General features: G+C 50.8%; 1 protein-coding gene and 1 long non-coding RNA gene across 14 annotated transcripts in view; one reads left to right on the forward strand and one right to left on the reverse strand.

Annotated features, from left to right (window-relative positions):
• Positions 1–22,388, forward strand: part of ATP2B2 (ATPase plasma membrane Ca2+ transporting 2) — a 384,493-nt gene that overhangs the window by 182,433 nt on the left and 179,672 nt on the right. The window contains exon 4 of one of the 11 annotated variants that reach the window (XM_027042618.2): positions 11,946–12,038. The exons of the other annotated variants lie outside the window; for them this stretch is intronic. The gene's annotated coding sequence lies outside the window, so the exon portion shown is untranslated. The remainder of the gene's footprint in view (positions 1–11,945; positions 12,039–22,388) is intronic. 11 annotated transcript variants of the gene reach the window in all.
• Positions 5,888–17,374, reverse strand: LOC113594645 (uncharacterized). Of its 3 annotated transcripts, XR_008297009.1 has the most exons (4): positions 17,161–17,374; positions 6,733–6,944; positions 6,358–6,524; positions 5,888–6,151 (listed from the first exon to the last, which is right to left on the reverse strand). It is a non-coding gene; the product is annotated as an uncharacterized LOC113594645 (long non-coding RNA). The 3 variants fall into 3 exon arrangements; XR_003415066.2 differs by lacking the exon at positions 6,358–6,524 and having other exon boundaries at positions 17,161–17,369; XR_003415065.2 differs by lacking the exon at positions 6,358–6,524 and having other exon boundaries at positions 6,733–6,941; positions 17,161–17,368.

Genomic DNA, 22,388 nt, shown 5'->3' on the forward strand with positions numbered 1-22,388 from the left:
GGTGGCATTGGCCGGCAGTCCCCTGAGGAGGAAGCAGCCAGCCATGCAGAGGTCCAGGGTTGGGGAAGAGTGAGGAGGACAGCAGGCTGGAGGGGTCTGCATGGAGTAGTGACAAAGCTATTGGAGGGTTCTAGTGATGTGGTGCATGTTTGGGAAACATTCCTCTGCAGCTGGGAGAGGGCTTGGGGGACTGGGGTGCTGGGTCTGAATGGGGGATGGTCAAGGAGAATCCAGGGAAGACAGAGGTGGGGCTGCCCTGGTCCTGAACCTGACCTTCCAGCCTCCAGAGGGGAGTCCAGGATGATTGTGAGTTTCTCCCAGGGCAGCTATGGAGGCTTGGCCTGACCCAACAGGAATCCCAATAACTCTGACATCAGTGACAACAGTATGTAGGATTTACTCAGCACCTAGAGGGAACCAGCCCCTTATCCTCACCCATCAACCTGTGACATATGTACTTTTATTATCCCCCATGTTACAGAAAAAGATACCAAGGCACAGAGTGGTTAAGTAAAATGCCCGTAGTCATCCAGTGAGTAAGTAGAAGGTAGGGATTTGAACCTAGTCAGTCTGACTCCACACATGAGGCCCTCAATCCATGTTGGCGGAATGAATTAATAACGGTAATAGCAATCACTTTTTATAATAAGGTAGGCACGACCACTATCCCCATTTTACAAAATGAGAAACTGAAGGACAGAGTGTTGTATCACTTACCCTAGCTGGGATTCAAACCTGGGAGGTCTGGCAGAATTTCCATGTCAGAGCAATGTATGAGGCTGTTGTCACTAACCCCAGTTTACAAAGCAACTCATGCCTCCTTCAGATGTGGACAGTAATTCCCATCTGCTGGCAGTGCTGAGGGCAGGGGGGAGGGGACAACACATGGGAAAGTGCCCCATAAGAGGTGAAAACCTATGCAAATGAGGGTTCGAGAGTACTTGAGGATTTTTCAACACCTTATCCTTGTAGGGAGTTAGGACATTTCCTTCCATCCTGTTTTCCTCAAGGAGAGAATGGAGACAAACCTGGGCCCTCCCCGTGGCCAGACTGCCCCAGGGTCTGAAATACAGGCCACAGATCAAAAAAAAAAAATGCACCCAAACCTCTAAAAGCAGCTTGTGAACTCTGGGAAGCTCTTTCCACACGGGTTCTGTCTGGGGAGGTGACATGGCTCCTGGCTGCCTGGCCCACCTCCACTAGTTTCAGGTCCCAGCTATGCAATCTTGGGCAAGTTGTTGACATACTCTCCCAACTCAGTTTTATATTCTTTAAAATGGGAGCAAGAAGGGGCGCCTGGGTGGCTCAGTCAGTTAAGCATCCGACTTCAACTCAGGTCATGATCTCATGGTTTGTGAGTTTGAACCCTACATTGGGCTCTGTGCTGACAGCTCAGATCCGGGAGCTTCTTCAGATTCTGTGTCTCACTCTCTCTCTCTCTCTCTCTCTCTCTCTCTGCCCCTCCCCCGCTCACACTCTGTGTCTCTCTCTCAAAAATAAATAAACATTAAAAAATAATAACTTAAAATGGGAGTAAGAAGCCATATTGGAAAGATTAAGTGGGGGAGGAAATCTGAAATGTCCAGCACTGCTTGGGATATTAACAGTGCTCAGCAGGTTTCTGTTCTCCTGGTGGTCCCCAGTGAGAACAGGTGCCTCAAATGGTGAGGACCCCAGGCCCCTTTCTTCTGGGACCATGTCAGACTCTCAACTGCACAAGCCCTGGGAACAGAAAGTTTGCTCTCTGTAGTAGTTTACCAGGGCTGCCGTTAACAACCCCAGTTTGCACCACAAACTGAGTAGCTTGAAGACACAGATATTTATTGTCTCACATTCTGGAAGCTGGAAGTCTGACACCAAGGTGTCAGTTGGGTTGATTTCTTCCAAGCCCCACGAAGGAGGATCTGTTCCTAGCTCCTGGTGGTTTAGTGGCAATCTTTGGCATTCCTTGGCTTGTGGGTGCATTACCCTGATTCTCCCCCCACCCTGCCACCTTTCGTATCATCTTCTATGCTTTTGTGTGCTTCCAGATTTCTCCTGTTGATAAGGACACCAGTCATGTTGGATCAGAGCCCACCCTAATGACCTCATCTTAACTTGCTTGCCTCCATAAAGATCCTGTTTCCAAATAAGGTCACATTCACAGTTACTGGGAGTTAGAACTCCAAAGTACCTCTGAGAGGAAAGGCCCAATTCAACCCATAACGCTATCATCATTGTTTGAAGTGGATTCTGGAAGGGCCGTCAATGCATTCATGACATTTCTTAAATAGACTCAAAGAATATTTTACATCGTTTTCCAAAAGGGCAACATCCTTCTCAAAATCACTGACTCCTCAGCTTGCAGGAGCTTCCCATTAACTCTTGGCCTTAACAAACCTTAGCGTGGGTCTCCTGGGCCAGCCATCATCTAACATGAAGAGCAAGCAGACTTGAACCCAAGCTTTCTGTCAGCTCTGACTGTGCTGAACTCAGGGAACTCGGGAAGCCAGAGTCCTAGCCTTCGAGGCGGTCACAGGGGAGGGCCACGGGACAGGCAGGCATGCAGCTGGCTGCTATTATTGGACAGGTACGTGCCGGGGGCCAGAGGGCCTTTCCTAGCAATGATCTTCAGCGGGGAGGGAAAAGGCTTCTTTCCCAGACTGTTTCTTGTCTTTGTCTCCTTGAAGGGAAAATGCCCTTCCTGAGTGCTCTGAGAGCACCAAGAAACCCCACTAGCTCTTCGTGCAATCAGATAACTAATCAGTCACTCACCTTTCATTCTGGGATGAGACCCGCTCCTGAGTCTGTGTTACACAGGAAGTCCCAAGTGTAGAGTCACCCAAGCCTGCCACCCCGTGGCATCCCCAGCTTGCCCAGGGTCCCTGAAGAGGTCAGAGGTCAGTGGTAGACCCCCCACCCCCTTCTTGACAGATCCTCATCTTTAAAATCAGCTCTCCCACCACAAATATCACTTGAATGGAGAGCCGACAATCTACATTTCTGATGCCACAGTGACAACTGGGGAGGATGTGCTCTGATCTGGTTGGAGTGGGCCCGACTGGGCACAAGCATGCCTCGGTGTTGGGTTTAAATCCCAATGCCACCAGTCCAGGCTCTGTGATTCTAGGCAAATCTTGCCACGTTTCCAGTCTCAGTTCCCTCATGTGCAAGGGGCGGGGTGGGGGGGGGGCAGTTCCTACCACACAAGTGAGGGATGTCTGGAAAGGACCTCATGTGGTGCTGGGCAACCAGCCAGCATTCTCCGGCTTCTGTCTTCGGGCCTCAGCTTCCTCCCCAGCAGACAAGGTGTGGGACCAGTTGGGTTCTGGCCACAGCCCATATGGCTCTTGAGAGCAGTCTCCAGGGAGCCCAGCGACCGGCTGGGCAGAGAGAGCCCCCCATGCCCACAGGCCTGCTCTGCCAGGAGCTCACCGTGTGACCTAGTACGACTGCCTCCTGCCCTGCATAGGCCTAGTGGTTCCGGGTGACAGTGGCGAGGTGTCAGGAGCCTCTGACTTAGTGCAGCCATCCAGAGGTCTCTGAGTTTGTGCCTCACCAGGTGCCATAAATTCTCTTCTTACCCTACACATCTGGAAGTCTCTGAGACCCACCCAGGGTTGCAGAGCCTGGAGCTGAGGCTGCCAAATCAGATGCTCCCCGCCCCATGTCCGGGTAACCAAGGCCTCTCCGACGCACTGGAGGCAAAAGCGTCTTCACAGGGACAGCCGTCAATACTTAGCACAGGCCATGTCTCCTAGTTGGTCCCCGCCGATGCCTGTCAAGATGACTGTATTAATGGATCGGCTCACCCAGACTGCAGAGGGCAGGGCCTGGGGCCAGAGGCAGTGGGGGGAGGTAAATGTCCCAGAGACACTGTCCTTCCAGAGAGAAGCTGAATAGAAGTGCTTCACGGAAACCACCAGAGCACTAGTGGCGGGCTTGTGGGCACCCGTGGTCAGGAAGGCTGGGGATGGGCTGCGCTCAAGTCTGTCTTCCCGTGTACTTCCTGTTGCAGGATAGGGTCTGCCCCCAGGCCTTGCCATGATGCTGCTGGGGTTTGCAGTGTCTCTGGGGGGTGTTCTGCGTATTGAACTGCACCCAAGTGAGGATGAAACAAAAACATTTGTAGGGGGTAGAGTGGGCGCGTGGTGTGGTGGAGAGGGCACGAACTCTGGGTTCAAATCGGGTCCTGCTGGGCAAGTGGCCTCCCTTCTCTGGTCCTCGGTTGGCTCTCCTGGAAATAAACCAGCAGCCACATTGCAGGGGTGGTTGGGAGGATGGAAGGTGCCCTTGCAGGCCACATGCCCATTCTACAAGCTGGTCGTAAGGCAGGACTTGCCCCCTCTTCCTGGGCCCCTAGCATCATGTGGATAGGCCAGGTGTCCAACCTCCGATGGCAAGAGCAGAAGCCTCTGGGCCTCCTCTACATGCCCTCCTCTGGGCTGTTCCCTTCACTTGGTCTTTCTTCCGTGGGTACTGGCAGTTGTGCTGGCAGAAGCCCTGTGCTCAGACCGGGAGAGACCAGATGGGGCCACTCATTGATGGGCCTCAGTTTTCCCCATCAGTACACTGGGCACAGCATCCCTTGCCTCAGGGGCTGCCTTGAGAGTTACTAAGGCAACCAATACACAAGGGCCTGAGAGGTAATTGCTCAAAACTGTTTCTGAATCCAATGGGATGAAAGGCTACTGGGGTCCCAGGTGTCACTGAGCTCCCTCAGGCCCGGGTCTCAGGTTTGGCCTGCCTGAGTCAGTAGGAGAAGTGAGAAGGGGTCTGCCTTCCCTCCACTGGGCCAAGAATAAATAAAATACGTTGGATCTTATTGTTAGAAGGAACTGAGGAACTCTTCAGCAACTCCACCCAATGATAGAAGCTTTCCCCTGATTCCTTGACTAGTAACTTTTAAATTTTTTCCTGGCTCCTTCCAGGGACAGGGGCCTCACTCCCTGTTATGTGGCAAAGAGCAGAGATGGCACACAGTTCATGCACTTCATGGTCAGGCATTTTACGCATTAAAAACCCCAGCACTCCTCACTCAGGGCATTGTTACTCTTCCTTTAGAAAGAGTTGTAATGACAAGAGTCACCGGAAGACCCTGCTCAAGTTTCACCTCCCCAGAACCACCTGCAGTGTAACTCCGCCCCCAAGAAAACAAATCACTCCATCTTCCTGGTCCCTGCCACTCTTCTGATACGCCTCTGTGGTTGAACCCATCACATGTGTTTTATTTGGTTGTTTTGTTACCTCTCTCCCACTAGACCCTAAATGCCCCACAGCAGGAGTGGAGCGGTGGAAGGAGTTTGCTGGGGTCTTAGACTCAAATAGGTCTGATTTTCATGCCCTATTTCCTTCTAGCCTTATGATCCAGAGGAGGTGATCTAACCCTCTCTGAGCACATGGATCAATGTCAACGTCTGTGTGACCCTCTCCCTTCCTGAGCACAGAGCGGAAGTCCTGCTTCTCTCTGTATCCCTAGCACCCCCCCCCCCCGCCACACACACACATAGTAGGTGCTCAGAACTTGTTGAGTAAAGGAAGTGCAAGGAAGCCGCTGGGTGGGGTAAATTATGAGGTCGCAGGGGAGGGAGTTTGAGACTGGAAGCAAATGCACTGCCATCATGGAGAGCTCACAGCATTGAAGCCAAGAGCAGAGACAAGCCACTCAGAAAAATAAGACCCTCAAGCTTAAAACTTGCAGCAGTCTGGGGCTACTTAGTGAAGGGGCAGCAGAGGTAAACACGCTTGGAAGAGCTTCACATCCCCACCCAGGGATCACTCCATAAGAGCCGCCATCCCTGTGGTCCCTGCACTGGCGTAGTCCAGCAGACAAGCATTCATCGGTACCTGTGTGATTTAAACTGTATTTTAAGAAATAAAAATCTGGAAAGGAAAGGAAGATGCTACCTTGACTAAATAATATGTTTGCAGCATAGATGTTCTAGTATTTGTCAAACAGGAACTCTTGTGATTAGCACACTATCCATTCACTTAAAAGTGAAAAACAAAATAGGGGTGAGTTCCTCACACCTGAAAAGTTTAAAATAAAACAGAACGTCAACACACAAAGGGGAAGGTTGTAAAAGCCGGGAAACCACTCTGTGGGAAGTGCTGTCTCTCCAGTCACGTTGCTCTGCCAGACGGGAAACAATGCACGGTTTCTTCCTGTGCTCTGTAAACAGAGAGAAAAGGATAGGCATGTTCTAAGGGAACAAGCAAGGGGTGTCGTGGGGCCGAGAGACAAGGTGGGTGGGGGACTCTGTCACCTCTCTTCCCTTTAGTCCAGAGAGGCTTCCTGGAGGAGGTGAGATCCGAGGTGTTTGGCCCAGGCCCTCCCCACCTCTCCCTGCCTGGCCTGTCCCCAGCGTTCACACTCACATGGCCCATTTCATTGGAAGCCTCCGTTCTTGGGTCCGGCCAGGTGGACACATGGTGGCTGCCCTTTCCTCATGGTCCCAGGGCCACTCTCTACCAGCCAGTCGTACAGAGAGTCCTCAGAACAAAAGGACTTCCAGGTAACCAGGACTGGAGCAGCCAGAGTGCCACTGATAGGATCAGAAGCCTCAAGTGAACGTGGCCCAGAAGGAAGCCAGGGGCACAGAAACACCCACCATCCATGCTGCCTTTGGCAGAGGCTACTATTTTGCCAAGCACACAGCACTGTGGAGGCCAGCCATGCTTCCCTGCCCCTCCCCACGCCCCCTCCCCGCTCACTGCTCCCAAGGCCAGAAAGCTAGGCAGCCCCACTGGCACCTGGACTGGATCCGGTGGCCACCTCGCAGGGTGTAGCCACTCTGCGGTGGTTGTCTGTGCTGAAGCCGAGAGGTCAGAGTGGGGGGTTGTGTCTGTGGCCTGGGACTCATCGGGGACACCGGGGGATTTGCCACCATCTCCAGCTCAGGTATGGGAGAATGGGTTCACGGGGCACTGCTCAAGGGCCTGGGTCTCCAGTGCAGGGGGAGCTGCTGAGATGGAAACAGCTTTGTCATGTAAGAGGGAGTACTTGTAAACCTTTGAGCCCTGGGCTAGGAGGCAGGCTGGAGGGTGAGGCCTGGTCTGGACAAGCCCTGTGCAGACTGACAAGGAGCACCCCCCGTGGGGGACGGTCTCTGGCCTCACTCAGCTCTGCAGGCCCCCCTCCTCCGGAGGGCTGCTAAAGCATAGAAGAGCATGAGCTCCAGAGCCACATGGCCCAGGTTCAAACCCTGACACCTGTGTGACTGCACGCTTACCTCTGCCTCTCTGTGCCTCAGTTTCCCACCCTGTAAGTGGAGGTGGTGCCAACGGTCCCTATTCCGTAAGGCCGTTGCTAATGTCAGATGAGACCATAGAGACCTTAGCATAGGTAAGTGCTCTGGAGCTCAGAGCATCGTCCCTGCCGCCTGCTGCTCCCCAGACCCGGGACCAGCCTTCAGAGCTGCAGGGTCAGTGCTGGAAGGAAAGTCAGGAGACCCATTAGGCTGCTTGCTCATCTCATAGGTGTAGCCACAAAGGAGATGACCTAGACCCAGGGTTTGAATCCTGTGTCTGCAGACTTTGTAGCTGGGAAGCCTTAGGTCCTTGACCTTCTGAGCCCCATTTTTTTCATATGTGAAATGGAGACAATTACAGGACCGACTTCATGGGATACTTACAAGCATGAAATTATGCTGCACACATAAAGGGCTTATTCTCTACCTCATACTTAAATTGGGAGCCATTATCACCACCATCACTGCCACCATTATCACTATTGTTGTTACTATAATAATAATAATAATAACAATAATAATAACTATTGTGTCTGTGGCCTGGGACTCATCAGGGACACAATTATTACTATTGTTATTATTATTGTTGTTATTATTATTATTATTATTGGAAAAGGAGGCTCAGAGAGGGAAGGGGACTTACCAGCAGTCATACAGAAAGTCAGAGAGCAAGACAAGACCCAGCCCTGGCCTCCCAACCTCCAGCCCCTGATTTCTGCTCACCTCACCATCTCAGAGGTGGCCATCTCAGAGGGCCAACCCTCTTTAGTCACCTCTCAGCACATCTTACCAAGAGCTTAGTTTGCAAGAGGTCATCCAAATGTATCTGAGAACCTGCCTTCCCTGACCTCATTGCTTCCAGACACAGATCTGGGGGTGCCCCGCAGCAAAAGCTGGCACCCCCCGAGAGGCTAGGTCAGCAGAGAGCCAGGCAGGAGGTTACCTTCTCCCCATGATTTCCACAGCATCCCTCCAAAAGCCCGCCAGCTTCCCCACTGTCCCCAGAATCTTTGGCCAGGGGGATGCTTGAGGGGGACAGGATGCAGCTTTGGGGGGCAGATGTCTGAAAACTGCAGAACTTCTTATACCCCAAGGTGCTCCATAAGAAAGGGAAGAATTGGGACTCCAACTTCCAGCAAAGTTTCCTTGGACCTTGGGGACAGGTTTGGGAATCATCCTCAGTCATCTCAGTTCCATTAGCAGATGGACCACCTCTGGTGGGACACTTGTCCCTGTCTCTTTCACCTTCTGCCCATCAGAGTTTGGTCCTTCCCTGGCAGGGAGGAACAGAGACATAAGAGGAGGCATGGACACAGAGGAAGGAAAGGATGGGGTTTGCTTTAAGGGGAAAGATTAGTTATGTACTCATTTTAATAATGTAAATACTACCCAAGCAATAATAATAATTGTTCCTATTTCTTGAATACTTACTATGCACCAGGCACTGTGCTAAGAACTTTATGTACATTACCTCTCTAATCTTCACTACAGCCTTATCTGGTAGAAAATATCAGTATACCCATTTTACAGATGAGTAAACTAGCAGAGGCTTATTTATATATACCTTGTGGTGATTACAGATGCCAAGGAGATGATACAAAGGAATGAGCACTTCTGAGAAGAGTGTAATAGGGAAGTGCTGGAGACTGGCAAGTTGGAGAGGGTCACTCAGGTTTTCTTTCTTTCTTTGTTTCTTTTTTGTTTTTCTTTTTTTGGAGGCATGACATACATACATTGAAGTGGTAAAGTATGCTAATCTTAAATGTACCACTTGGTGATTTTTACATATATATTTATACATGTGTTACCATTACCCAAATCAAAACATGGAATAATTCTAGTATGCCAAGACATGCCTTCTGAGGCATTCTAATTTAATTATTATTTATTTATTTTTAATTCTGCAAAACTATCACAGCTAAGAGGAACCTAAGGAGACATGATGGCCAAATATAATGTGGGATCCTGGAGGGGGAAAAAAGGGGGGTTATAGATAAAAACTAAGGAAATTTGAATCAATTATGTACTTTAGTTAATATTAACATACCAATATTTATTCATTAATTGTGAAAATGTACCATACTAGTATAAGCTCTTAATACTAGGACAACTACCTGGTAGTTGTAAATTTGTAAAATAAAAGTGTTCTTTTATTTTACCCATTTTTTATTTGTAAATATAAAAGTGTTCTAAAACAAAAAGTTTACTTAAAAAAAAAATCACTCAGCAGATCCTCCAGCAAAATATGTTTGTAGGCTGGATCTGGCCTCTAAGCTGCCAGTTTGCAACATCCAGTGCTATAATGTCCCCATTTTACAGGTGGGGAAACCGAGGCCCAGAAAGGGGAAGCTCCCTGTGCAGGGCCCCCGTAGCATGTCAGTGGCAGAGCCAGAACCCAAAGATCAGTCAGTGCTCCAGCTGCAGAATAGGGTCTGTGAATCTCTGAGTGCCTTGCTGAGGCCTTGCCCTACAAGAAGCTGCCAGGGGCCAGCCGGCTTCCCTCTGCTGCTTCCTGTTAAGCTCTCCAGGGCTGTCAGTTGGAAACCAGTTCTCCCACTGGCCTCAGCTCCAGAGGGAGTGGTCATGGGCAGTTCCTGTTCTGGGAGCAGGATGTCACCTGCCCACCCCAGCCAACCTCGATGCACCATATAGGTGTCCCCCATACCCAGCACAGGATCTGAGTTGAGTGTTGGATGGATAGGTGAGTGAAGAAATGGCGGGAAGAAGTAAGTGGCAAGGGTGGGTTCTTAGGGGTGTGTGGAGGGAGATAAAGGGGGCCAGGAGCACAGATTTTGCAGTCAGATTGGCTGGGTTGAACCTTGGTTCTGCTGCTTCCAGCCACATGACCTTGGACAAGTCAACCTCTCTGTGCCTCAATTTCTTCAACTTAAAATGGGGATAAGAGCAGTACCCGTGAGGGAGGGAAGTAATAAATATAGGAGAGGAGGGAAGACAAATAGCGGAGGGGAGTGATGACTTAGTTTTCATATCGGGACATGGAAACTTAGACGAAGCCATACACTAACCCAGAAAAGGTGACCACTAACCCAGAAAAGGTGGGTGAGTGGCATTATACAGCAGGTAGAGCACAGATTTGGGAACCAGTCTGCCAGGGTTCAAACTCCAAGTCTGTCACTTACTGGCCATGTAGCCTTAGGCAAGTGAGTTAACATCTTTGTGCCTCTGTCCTCATGTGTAAAATGGGTGTGGTAATTATACTTACTCCACGAGGTTTTATGAGAACGAAGTAATTCATTGGTGTGTGTATAGCACTTAGGACTATACCTGGCATGTTTAAAATAACCCCTGGCATATAAGGAGTGTTTATTAAATAGAAGAAAGGTCTTATGCCAAAAGCCCAGTCTCTTCCCTGGAAGGGCCCCAACTTTCAGGAGAGATTGAGGTTCAGGCATTGTTAACTCACCTGCTGAATCCAGGTGAGAACCTGCCTTAATGAAGTCACATGGGGAGAGGGCTGAAGTGGTAACCAGCTGCCCATCTCTGTGGCCTCACCTACCTCCAGCCAACCCCAGGATAGGCAGCACTTTTTTGGGCAATATTTTAAGAGAAGCCAGAAATCTGGATTCTTATGCACAGTTTCCCAATTTTTAAACATTGGCACTTAGTTCAAATTTATTTTAAGCTCTTAGCAAAACAAACAAATTTATTTTAAGCTGGCTGCTCTCCCAAGTGGCTGGTTTGCAGCCTCTACCCCAGTCCAGTCCTGCCAGTTTGCTTTCTTTTACTTTTCTCCTGCATTTTAGAGGAAAGGAAACTGAGGCCCAGAGAGAAATGCTTGAACCTGTTGTGTCTGACCACTTAGTGCAGTCAACAGGCAACATGCTGGTTTCCCTCTCCTGGCTGCAAGCCACAGGGTTCCCCAGGTAATCAATCAGACTTTGGACCAGGTGAGGGAAGAGAGCTAAAAGGGGAATTTTCTCCAGGCCAGGGTTCTTTTAGTAGCATATTTGAAATCTGATGTTTGTTAATTAAATACCATTCGCACCATGCATCAGGGGTGTAGCTGAGTGTGAAGCAAGAGCCACCCCCACTTCCAAAGCCATAGCAGAGACTTACAATGTATAAAGCTCCAGCTTCACTCTCGGCCCTGGCTTAGCAGGTAAGGGCCTGGGATTCCCGGGGGTTCCTGAATCTTACCATTTGCCACTCCGTGGTGACTAAGGGAGGAGCTCTGTTGTAAAGAAGTCACTACGTGATAGGTAGAGGGCTTGAGGAAAAAAAAGAGGGGAGTCATGTTCTGGAGAGAAGTTTTAGAGGAGTATTTTTGGGGAAGAGAGTTAATTTACAGGCTTGTCACACTCTGAACTTGAGTTATCTTTTCTTTCTTACTGAAAAATTTCTCTTTGGCTCCCATGTATTTAACCAGACTGTACCACCATTTCCTCATCTGTAAAATGGGGATAAATATTGTACTCACTTCCTGCAGCTGGTGATGAGGGTGAAATGAGACAGCATGTGCAGAGGATTAAACAATAAAAATCAGCCATTGTTATCATTGTCAGCAGCGGCCAGCCTGCCTGTGTGTACAGGAGTAGCCTGAGAACCTTTCACTCTTGGCCTTTCTTTACTCGGTCTGCATGATTGTGATCTTCGCTTTGTGTGGAGAGTTAATGCATCTAGTAGCTGTGGAGGAGTTCTTGTGGGTCCGGTTCTGTGCTTGACTCTTCCACCTATTTTCTCTTCCTTAACCTTCAGAGTAACTCTGGGAAGCCAACACCATCATCATCTTTGCAGAGGAAGAACCTGAGGCTCTGGGAGGGAACATGACTTATCCAAGGTCACCCCCAGGTAGGGACGCAACCTTGAGCGAGTCCCATTACCATCCTGAGCCTCCAGCTTCCTCATTTGTAAAAGGAGGTTCAGGACACCCATCTCAGTGCTGCTGTGGGGATCTATGAGGTAATACTTGGAAAGTGCACTGTCAGCTGTAAACCCAGCCAAAGGGACAGCATCAATGTGAGTCTTGCAGAGGCCTGCTCCCATTTGGGGCTCAGTGCATTTTGGCAGTAGGAGCCATGAAGGAAAGTTATTTCGAGTGTCTTTTTTCTTGGGTGCTTTCCAAAATGTATCTCCTCCCTCCAGCTAACAAGTGCAAAGCCGGTTTCAGCAGAGGCTCTGCTCAAAGCAAGTCACTTCCAGTGGAATGACCTGGAAGATAGAAAGGAAATGGGCATGATGGTCACAGGGGAGACAGGATCACAGAGAAAGCCTCAGGCTGTGGAGGCAGACAGATATGTGATCAAATCCTGGCTCTTCCACTTCCTAGCTGTGTGACTCTGAGCCAGCTAGTTAACCTCTCTGAGCCTCACATAGAGAATTGTTATGATGAAGGGAATAAGCAAAGCAGCTGAGAAGCAAAGCATGGGTATCCCACAAACAACCAATGAGACTAGTTCCCAAGTCCGAGGCTGGGGCTGCAGACATTGCTGGGGGTAGAGAATAGGATAGAAACCAGTCAAGGGTTTGGGGAGAAGGGGTCCAGGGTAGAAGGGTCAGCTGCTGAACTGGGGAAGGGAAGACTTTTCAAGTAAGGCTTAGCAGTACACGTACACTGGAAAGGAAGACTGGTCACATAGGGCTTAGCAGTACACGTACACGGGATCATGAGCCCCTAGAGGACAGGCATTATGGCCTGGCTCATAGCAGGTACACAGAATACATTTAAAAACCTGAATTTAACATCTACTTTCCTTTCTACCCCCTGCCTACCCATTTAGTCCTCCTTTTCTTTTAATCTCCAACCCCACCAGCACACCTCTGTAAAGTGTGAAAAAACACAGACTCTGGTATCTGACAGACTTAGATTCAAGTCCAAACTCTGTGCATTCTGGCTGGGTGGCATTGGGCAGGTAACCTCCCAATGTTTGCTATAAATGGGTTAATACTGCCTCCCTAGCAGAGTTATTGTAGGAGTTAGAGATGATGCGTGTGAAAGCACGTAGCATGGTCCCTGACACATAGTAGGCATTCTGAAGGTGGTGTCAGGAAGTGCGCTTGCTCCTTACCTGCGTGGCCCATGGCTACCTCCGACTTCTCTGCTCACATACAGACCAAATTCCCTAAGGCACTCACAATTTGTCTTTATATCCCAGACAACACAAGCACCCGGGCTATAAACATCTATGCAGTATTACCTCTTTTCCCACTGTCACTTTACATGATTTCCACACTGCTCCCATATTGACTGGCCATGGTAGGGCTAATGATGTCCCCAAAACACCTCAAAAAAGAGTATCCACGGGCAGCTCAGTGATCAAGAACAAACTGTCCTCAAGGATTAAAACACCCATCCATAATCACTAAACCATCCTCTGGCTGTGGGTTTATTAGTGTCTGTGAAAGTTCTCAGGTTGAAAGTTTATGAATGAAAGGCTTCCTGGTCCCAGGTCCCAGGTCTTATTCTTGAAGATGGTCTGTAAATTCGGCACCATTGCTGGACTGCTTATTTATGGGTGTTTCTCTGGAAACACAGAGGTGCGGCTGAATCCCCGAAAGGTGGGACTGGCTCTGCTTCCCTGTGAAAACATCTGGGGACAGGTGCAGAGCTTGGAAGGAAACCCACTAAGCTCGGGCCTGTAGGGGCTGGGGGTCCATAGAGAGGCAATCTGCGCATTTGGGATGTGTGTGCCCTTGAAGTCCAGCTGGCAAGGGGCTCGGGCCAGAGCTTGCCTATGTCTGGCTAATGACCCCTTACCTACGTGAGGTGCAGGCCCTGTTTCGGGAGCCTCCTCCTCAGAACTGAGAGCGGGGTTCGCCCTGCTACTAGCTGGGAAAATGCTGCTTTAATGCCTGACACTATTGGAGGAGCTCCACAGCACCTGCAAGGGCCCTGGAGAGCTTATCTGCAGCAATTCAGCCTCAGTGCCCGGCTCCGAAGCCGTGGTGATATGTCGCCTGCAGAAGTCACGTAGTTTGGTCCAATACAAGTCAAAATGTCAAGGCACAGTCTCTAAGCTCGCGTTTTTGCCCTTGCCCAGCCCCCTTCTCCCACTCTGCATTTATTTAGGATGTCTCTCTACCCACCTGCCATGGGGAGCAGATGGTTCTCCCATCCTCCATTACCTGGCAGGACTGGGAGTCTGAGCTTCAAACTAGCCCCCACCTCACCCCACCCCCACCCCTTATTGCCTGCTCCCGTGCTGGCTCCCACACCCAGCCTCTCCCTCTGGGCCCCTGAGCTAATTACAGGCTTCCCTAAATCATTGGAAGGAAAAGCTAATTAAATCAGGGTCGGCCATCAATTTTCTGGCTAAGGACAGGCAGCCCGACACATTTCTTCCACTCCAGGATGCTGAAACCACGACTTGAAGTTTTGAGTTTGAGAACAGGGTTTTATCTCTTAGGACTGATTTTAGGAAGAGCAGCAAGATGGGACATTTCCTCAACTGCTCCTTTGCACCATGCAGAGTAAACCCCCGAGAGTATTAGCTCTCCTGTCCCTCTTGGAATCCCTGTTGGCTACTATAAACACTCGTGGGACTCATTCAACCTAAAACCTGTAGGTGAATAAAATTTATTGTATGTTTTCCCCCTTTGAGAGGCAAGGGCCAAAGAAGTCAGAAGTGGGTGGGGCTGGAGGCGTGGCAACTGAGGGCTCCCTTTCCATGGCCCGCCCTCTCACTTGCCACCAGATACCAGCCTGCTCTTCCTTTTTTCCCCAGAAAAAAAGGACTCAGAGTCCCCCAGTATAAAGAGAGGTGCCGTGACAGAAGTCCCAGCTGTGATTCTCAGCCCCTTCCTGCTTTGTTCCCTCATGAGCCCTGTCCTCACCAACTTCCTCAGAGGGGGAAATGCCTGAGGCCATTATGTGGCTGCCCTAGCCACTTACTTTATTGCAGACAGGGGGTGATGTGCTCAACTAAGTAAGGAGATCCCAAAGGCAGGGAACAAATGGGGGGCAAGTCCACTGTATGGATGAGGACCCACTCTCTGAGCCAAGTCTGAAGTCCACTCTGAATCCCAGCTAGCCGTGTAGCCTCAGACAGGTTACCTAACTTTTCTGTGCCTCAGTTTCTTCCCCTGCGACACGGGCATGATAATAATAGTCTGTCCCTCATAGGGTTGTTATGAGAATTAAATGGGTTGGTATGTGTCCAGAGCTTAGAATATGGCCCAGTCTATAATGGGCAGTCCACAAGCATTCGTCATTCCTGGTATTTCAGAACCAGCATCTCACTGACTCCTCACCACAGCCAGCCCAACCTGGTGGTCTGATGCCTCTCATCTTATGGATGAGGTATGCGGAGGAGAAGCTACTTGGCCACTGTCACTCAGAATGAAACCCTTACTCCACTCCTCTCTCAAAGAAGAGAGTCTGACAATGTCTGTCAGGACAAGCAAGACTCAGGGCAGGGCGGGGGTGGCTAAGAAGGCCCAAGCCTCCCTCAGAGGCTCAAGCAGAGTCGGGAGGTGGCTATAAATATGAGAGGCGAGGGGCTTTCTAACTAGGCCAGGAATGTGTGTTAGTCATTGAGGTCAGAGCGGGCCGCAGAAGCTCTTGGCTGGGAAAAGAGTATATCCAGGACTGAGCTCTCCCGGGCTCAGGGGAAGCCAGAGAGCTGAGGCTGAGAAGGAGGCGATGAGCAGTGCTCAGCTAGGGGCATGCTGGCACCCAAGATGTGGCCATAGGGGTGGGGGCCCACCCCCAGGAATGTCCTCCTGCCCCTTCTAATCGCTGAGAAGTCCTACCGCAACCCAGATCAGATCAGCCACCTACAACCACCCGCAAGCTGAGGCCAAGCTGTGTTTCCCAAAGGGCACACTCAGGCCACCATTCTGGGGAGTGAACAAGTGCGTCCTTTCTATTTTAATAGCCGTGCACTTATTTTAACATGCTAGGAGAAAAATACAACTGGCAAAGCAAATCCATGATCTCGTGGCTGTATATGCTTAAGATAATACCAAGTAGGTGTATACTTTTTTTTAAGAGAGAGTTGATTTTTTTTTTTAAATATATACTCATGGAATTGGCAACCACCATTACTAACTTCTGGGGGATTCTGGCCCACGGGCAAAATGCTAATTTCCTTGCTGTGGGGTTCTAGTTGCCTTCTGTGTCTCCCACCCCACTCCCCAGCCCCACCTTTCCAGCATCCCTGCCCTTGCGCCTGACCCCTGCCCCACTCTTGCTGTACCCACCGCCTGGAATGCTTTTCCCCTTCACCTTTCCACTGGCAAGGACCAAGTAAAGTGAGCTCCTCACTGGTGCCTCCATGGGGCCATACGGAGGCATCCTCCTCCAGGCTGCCCCAGGCCCTCGTCCCTCCACTGCCACTCCCCACACTGCATGAGAGTCATCATAGCTGGGACCATGGCTCCCTCGGTAATGGGGAAAGTGAGCTCTGGGTGTGTCAGTCTTCCTGCCTGCTGTTCCCAGCTCAGTACCTGGTGCCAAGCACATGCCCAGACGGCAGACACCCGGTCACTTTCTGGAGCCATCACTGCCTGGTGTCAGCTGGCACTCATGCAACCTCACCTTTGGGGCTCTGTCCCCTCCCTCCTCTGTCAGATGGGGATGCCAAGTTTCCTTGCCCCAGGTGGGTGTGTAGAGTCAGTGAGTTTACTCCACCTAAAGGCATGTGCCTGGCACGTCATCAGCACCCCACAAATACTGGCTCTGATCACAGGAATCCTCAATGCTATTATCATTAACAGGGGCCGGTAGATATTCAGTGAGTCCACGGTGGTGCAGAGTGGAGGGCAGGGAGATCAGACTAGAGCGCCTCTGCATTTAGGATCAGGAGAACGTTCTCAGCACCTACCTTCTCCACCCCTCTCATTTTGAATACAGGGAAACTGAGGCCCATGTCACACCCCTGGAACCAGGGCCTGGGACTTCCGCCCTTTAATCTACATTTGTTCCCCCATGTCCTCCCCAGGCTGGTGGAAGAGGCGACAGTCCAGGACTCACTCTCCCAGAGAGACAGGCAGACCTCCCTGAGCTTCCCCCATGTCCTTGGCATGGGCCAGCGAGACCTGGTGAAGAATTCCAGGGGCTGTGGCCGGCAGGAGAGTTCTCACTTCCCCAAGTCAGTGAATCAAAAGCTTCATTCTTTGTAGATTCCTCCAATAGGTAGGAGCAGACATGACCTTTGTCATTTGTTATTTTTAGCCGTGCAGGCAAGGAATGATAAAAACCTGTATGAGAGCTGACTATAAATAACACGGCTGTGGCATTCAACACACGCACATGCACATGCAACACACATATCTAAAACCTGGAGATCTAAACAAGCATTGCCCTTCAAAGTAGAATAACAGCGTTAGCATGGCACTTCACAGTCAGTGAGCCCATTTCACAAAAGCCATTGCTTGGGATCACCACGCAGTTCCCTGGGGGAGACATTTTTATTGTCCCCATTCTTCAGATGAGAAAATAAGGAATGAGACTGGCCAGTGAAGCCAGTGGCTCAGCGCCTGACTGATGGTGGGGCCCTGACATCTATCACTGTCCCTGTTGTAGAGTCTCTGGGAGAGAAGCAGCTTGCCCAAGCCTTCGGGGAAAAAGGAGCAGGACCACCTCGGGTCACCTGTCCCCAGATTCAGCAGTCTGCTGGCTGCTAGCAGCCTTATGGGACTGGAGGAAGAAGAGGGGTAGATGTGGACAGATCACAGAAATAGGCACTGGGCATTGTGGACCCCTCGGGATGGGAGTTTTAGTGAGGAAGTGGTGGCTGGGGTGATGGAGGTTAAGAGGAGGTAGGTTGGGGGGCGTCTGGGTGGCCCAGTCAGTCGAGTGTCCGTCCAACTTTAGCTCAGGTCATGATCTCATGGTTTGTGAGTTCAAGCGCCACATCAGGCTCTGCACTGACAATGCAGAGCCTGCTTGGGATTCTCTCTCTGTCTCTCTCTGTCTCTGTCTCTGTCTCTCTGTCTCTCTCTCAAATAAACTTTAAAACAAAAGAGAGGAGGTGGGTTAGGAAGGGCTCAGCCCTGAGAGCGGCCAAGCGGGGAGGAAGAGTGAAGGTAATTGGCCAGGCTCACCTCGTCTGACACTGAAATCCCTTTGGGCTGGGTGGCCATCCTTGGCAAGCCCATGGCAGGGGGGTAGGAGAGAAGTCCCAAGAGCAGGTTACCTGTGCTGGGATGGGCAAGGGCAGCTGGAGGGGCAAAGGACACCAGAGCAGAAAGGGGTCCCCAGAACTGCAAGGCAATGGACTCCGGGCAGCGGTGTTGAGCTCCTGCCCAGGGCTCAGTGGTGTGCTGGTGAACATTTAATGACCAGCTCTCAGGGAGGTGGGCGCCCTGCTTTGTAGTGTTTGCCAATTTCCATGGTGTAAATGCTCCCACCCTGGCAGATTACAGCTACCCCTGTGACATCACTTACACATGCTATCAGCTCTCAGGAGCCAGCGCAACTCCAGAACACCGTCGGTCAAGACTGCCACATGCCAAGCCACCTAGGCTAGGATGCCTATGTCCTGCTTACTTAAGGGAACAGAGGAGGGGCATGTGAGTCATTTTAAGCTGCTATTAGTTGTTCATGTAATACACGACAGGCCAAGTATTTTACATGTAGTATTTCAATACCCAGTACAGTCCTCTGAGGTAGACGTTATCTCTAGCTTGCTGATGAAGAAGTAGAGGCTCAGAGAGGTGAAGCGACTTGCCCAAGGTAACACAGCCAGTGAGTAGCAGCGCCCGAATATGGACCCAGGTGTGTGTGACTTCCGCGCCCACACCCCAGCCCTGTACCACCCAGCCTCCAGCCAGAGAGGTTCTGGAACCTAAGTTGGGGCTGGATTTTCAGACAGAGGTTCATAGGTGGGTTCCTCTGTGGGGCCGGAGCTGAGAGGCCTGACCAGGTCCCAGAGGAAATGGTCACCCACCCTTGGGAGAAGTCCCGAAAGGTTTGAGACAACACCCACAGGGGAACGGCACAGAGCTGGAGCACCACCTTCCCCTCACACCCCTGGCACCCCACAGGGATCTCCAAACCCTTGCTCCTTCCTTCTCTCCTTTGCAACTGAGTGTCCTCCTACAAAGCCCTGCTCCAAGAACCAGTCCCCATACCACCAGGCATGTAGTAGGTGTTAAATTAATGCTGAAGGAATGAACCAATGATATCTTCATATTCTCTCTCATTTTATTGGAAGACTGGATCAATTATATTATTATTCCCACTTCACAGATATAGAAACTGAGGTTTTTAAAAAAATTTTTTGTATTTATTTTTGAGGGGGGGGCAGGGAGAGCGAGAATGAGCAAGGGAGGGGCAGAGGGAGAGGGAGACATGGAATCCGAAGCAGGCTCCAGGCTCTGAGCTATCAGCACAGAGCCCAGTGTGGGGCTCGACCTCACAAACTATGAGATCATAACCTGAGCCGAAGTTGGATGCTCAACCAACCAAGCCACCCAGGCACCCCTAAACACAGAGGTTCTAACTGACCAAGTGACAAGCTCAAGGCCATGCAATAGTAAGTGGCAGAGCTGGGGTTCCATCCCATATCTCTGTGACCCCTAAGCACTCTGCTGTACTATGCAGTGTACCCCAGAAAGAAATAGCACCTTGTATCTGACAATTCCTTACAGTTTGTCAAGACCCTTCCATTTCCTTCTTGTACCTCATTGTTGCAAATTGGCCTGTGGGTGTGAGGGCAGGGAGGCTGGGGTACAGGAAGGAGGGCCCAAGAGAGCAGGACACCTCTCTGGCCCATGGCAATTAGCCTCACCTCCAGGGGCAACATGTCCATGGCCTTGCAGTGAGAGAGCTGGCCAACCTTAAGGACAGTCCTGTCCACAGAGGGCCTGTGGAGTGGGCCACCCAGGCCTAGAAATCCCCACTGATGCAGGGTCTCCTTGGAAGCTGACCATGGCCACTGTGCAGGTGTTCTTTGGAGCCATATTTTATAAAGATAGATTCTGAGCAAGGTGGTCCCACAAGGTGGGGGGTCCCACAAGGTGATGAGCATTTCTTATAGGGTTAAAGGGCTTCTTTGGAGCCACCACTCACCTCCCAGCCCTGGCTTTGCTGCATTGTGCCCAAGACAGGTGGCTGCCCCTGTCTGGGACTCAGGATCCCTTTCTATAAAATGGAAGGATAGGGATGATGGGGGTGGGGGGGGGGCATGGTAGCACCTCCTGGCACCAGTGGACCATGAGTCCACATACACCAGCTTTGTAGGCAGATCCCAAAGGGGATTTCCTCTGGGGAGAAAGTGGGACACCCCCACAGGATACCTTTGAAGGCTGCTGAGGCTGCATCAGCGTTGCCTGTGTTCCAAGGGCAGACAAGCTCATCTGCCTATTCTCCCTCCTCAGGCCCAGCACCACATCCCACTTCTACCCTGCTCCCTTCGGCCGCTTGCTGGACACCCTGGCCGGGCCCAAGCATTCCCCATACTTACAGCAGGGTAGGGAAGAAGGTCTGTGTTCAGGTCCCAATACCCTTGCCGGCTGGACCGCTTCATTCTAGTTACATGGCCCCTCTGCCTCCGTTTCATCATCTGTAAAATGGGGCTGATAATAAGTAGTAATTAAATGAGCCACAACATGAAAAGTTCTTAGAACAAACAGTACCTGGCACGTAGCAATTGTCCAGGCAATGCTACCTCTCAGTACTACTATTTGTAACATGTACAAATAGCATCTCTTCTGCCCAGCGGCTCTCAAGTGGAGCTGCCCTTATGGCAATCTAGCATCCTGGAGGGAGCACTGGATTGAGAGTCCTGAATCCACAGCTCTCACGTCAGTCACCCCGACAGTCAGGGGCAGGGATCCCTTCACCTCTCCTAGCCTCCATTTCCCCTTCTGTCAGGTGGCTCCCCTCATTCCCCAGCGCACTTGAGAGTCCTAAATGTCTATTGAATGTTCTTAAACTCACAGCTGTGACTCTGTGCCAACAGGACCCCTTTCTGTCTTGCGGATGTATCCTTGCCTCAGAGTCTGCCCCATCATGGTTTGTTGAATGAATGTGTTACCTGTGGAAGGTGCAATGTACTGTGGTGCAGCTGTCTAACAATATGGAATTCTATCATGTGGCAGGTGCCTTGCCAAGGGCTTCATGTTCCTCGTTTTGTTTAATCCTTAAAATCCTTCTAAGGTTCCTCCTACTCCAGGGATAAGGACAGAAATCTGGAGGGTGGTCTACAAGTCCCCCACTCCTCTCCTGCCCCTTGCTCACACTCTTCCCCTCTAGGCATTCAGGCCCCCTTTCAAGTTCCTTGAAAATTGCCAAGCTCTATCTAGCCTCAGGGCCTTTGCACATGCCATTCCCTTTGCCAGGAACACCACCTCTCCTTTTGCCTAGAGAACTCCTGCTCAGACTCCAGACCTCAGCTCAGTGACTCCCCCCTTGGGGAAACCTTCTGCAACTCCCCCCTCTACTCCCACCAGGGGTGACCAGGTCTTCCTGCTGAATGTGCTCATGGCCTCTGCCCCTTCATCTTGTACCCTTTTGTCAATTTACATCGGTTTGTGGATTCATTTCACATCTGTCTCTAAATCCTCTTGAGAGTAGACACCATGGCTTTCCTGCTGTATCCTCAGCACCGAGCACAGAACCTGGAAAGTAGTAGACATCAGTGGATATTTGCTCAACAAATGAGCATACAGAGAAGCAGGAAACTGATGACACTATGCCTAGTTTACAGGTGAGAAGCCTGAGGCCAGAGAGATCGAGAGACTTGCCCCAAATCACACAGCCCATCAGAGTGGAGCAGGATTTGAGCTAGTCCATGGGGCTCTGGCTGCTAATCTCTCTGGACCCACCCCTCTCCCGTGCCACGTTGGGGTGCGGTGGAGGACCAGAGGCTCTCCCAGAGGGAGGGGGCTTCAGTGACAGGATAAGGGCTTCAGTCCCCCTCAGAGCCCTGCTCCTTAGAAACCTCGTAAGGTTATGAGCCCCTAACCTCACTTCTCCTCTGTGAGCCTTCCGGGAAAGATCTGTGTTCTAATTCTGGCTCCAGCTATGTGATCCTGGGCTTGTCACCTCCACTCCCCAGATCTCAGTTTCCTCGTCAGTAAAATGTGGAGTGATGCTCTCCACATAACAGGCTAATGGTGTGTGCATAGATATGTGCATTAGCACACGGGAAAGCTCTCAGCGGAGATAGCTGACGTGTTCCCTGCGGCCTCCAACCTATTCTGATGACACACTAGCAGCCAGAATGGGTGCATTTCGGTCCCTAACTCCTTACT

Source organism: Acinonyx jubatus, chromosome A2 (assembly GCF_027475565.1).
Source record: "Acinonyx jubatus isolate Ajub_Pintada_27869175 chromosome A2, VMU_Ajub_asm_v1.0, whole genome shotgun sequence".
Lineage (NCBI taxonomy): Eukaryota > Metazoa > Chordata > Mammalia > Carnivora > Felidae > Acinonyx > Acinonyx jubatus.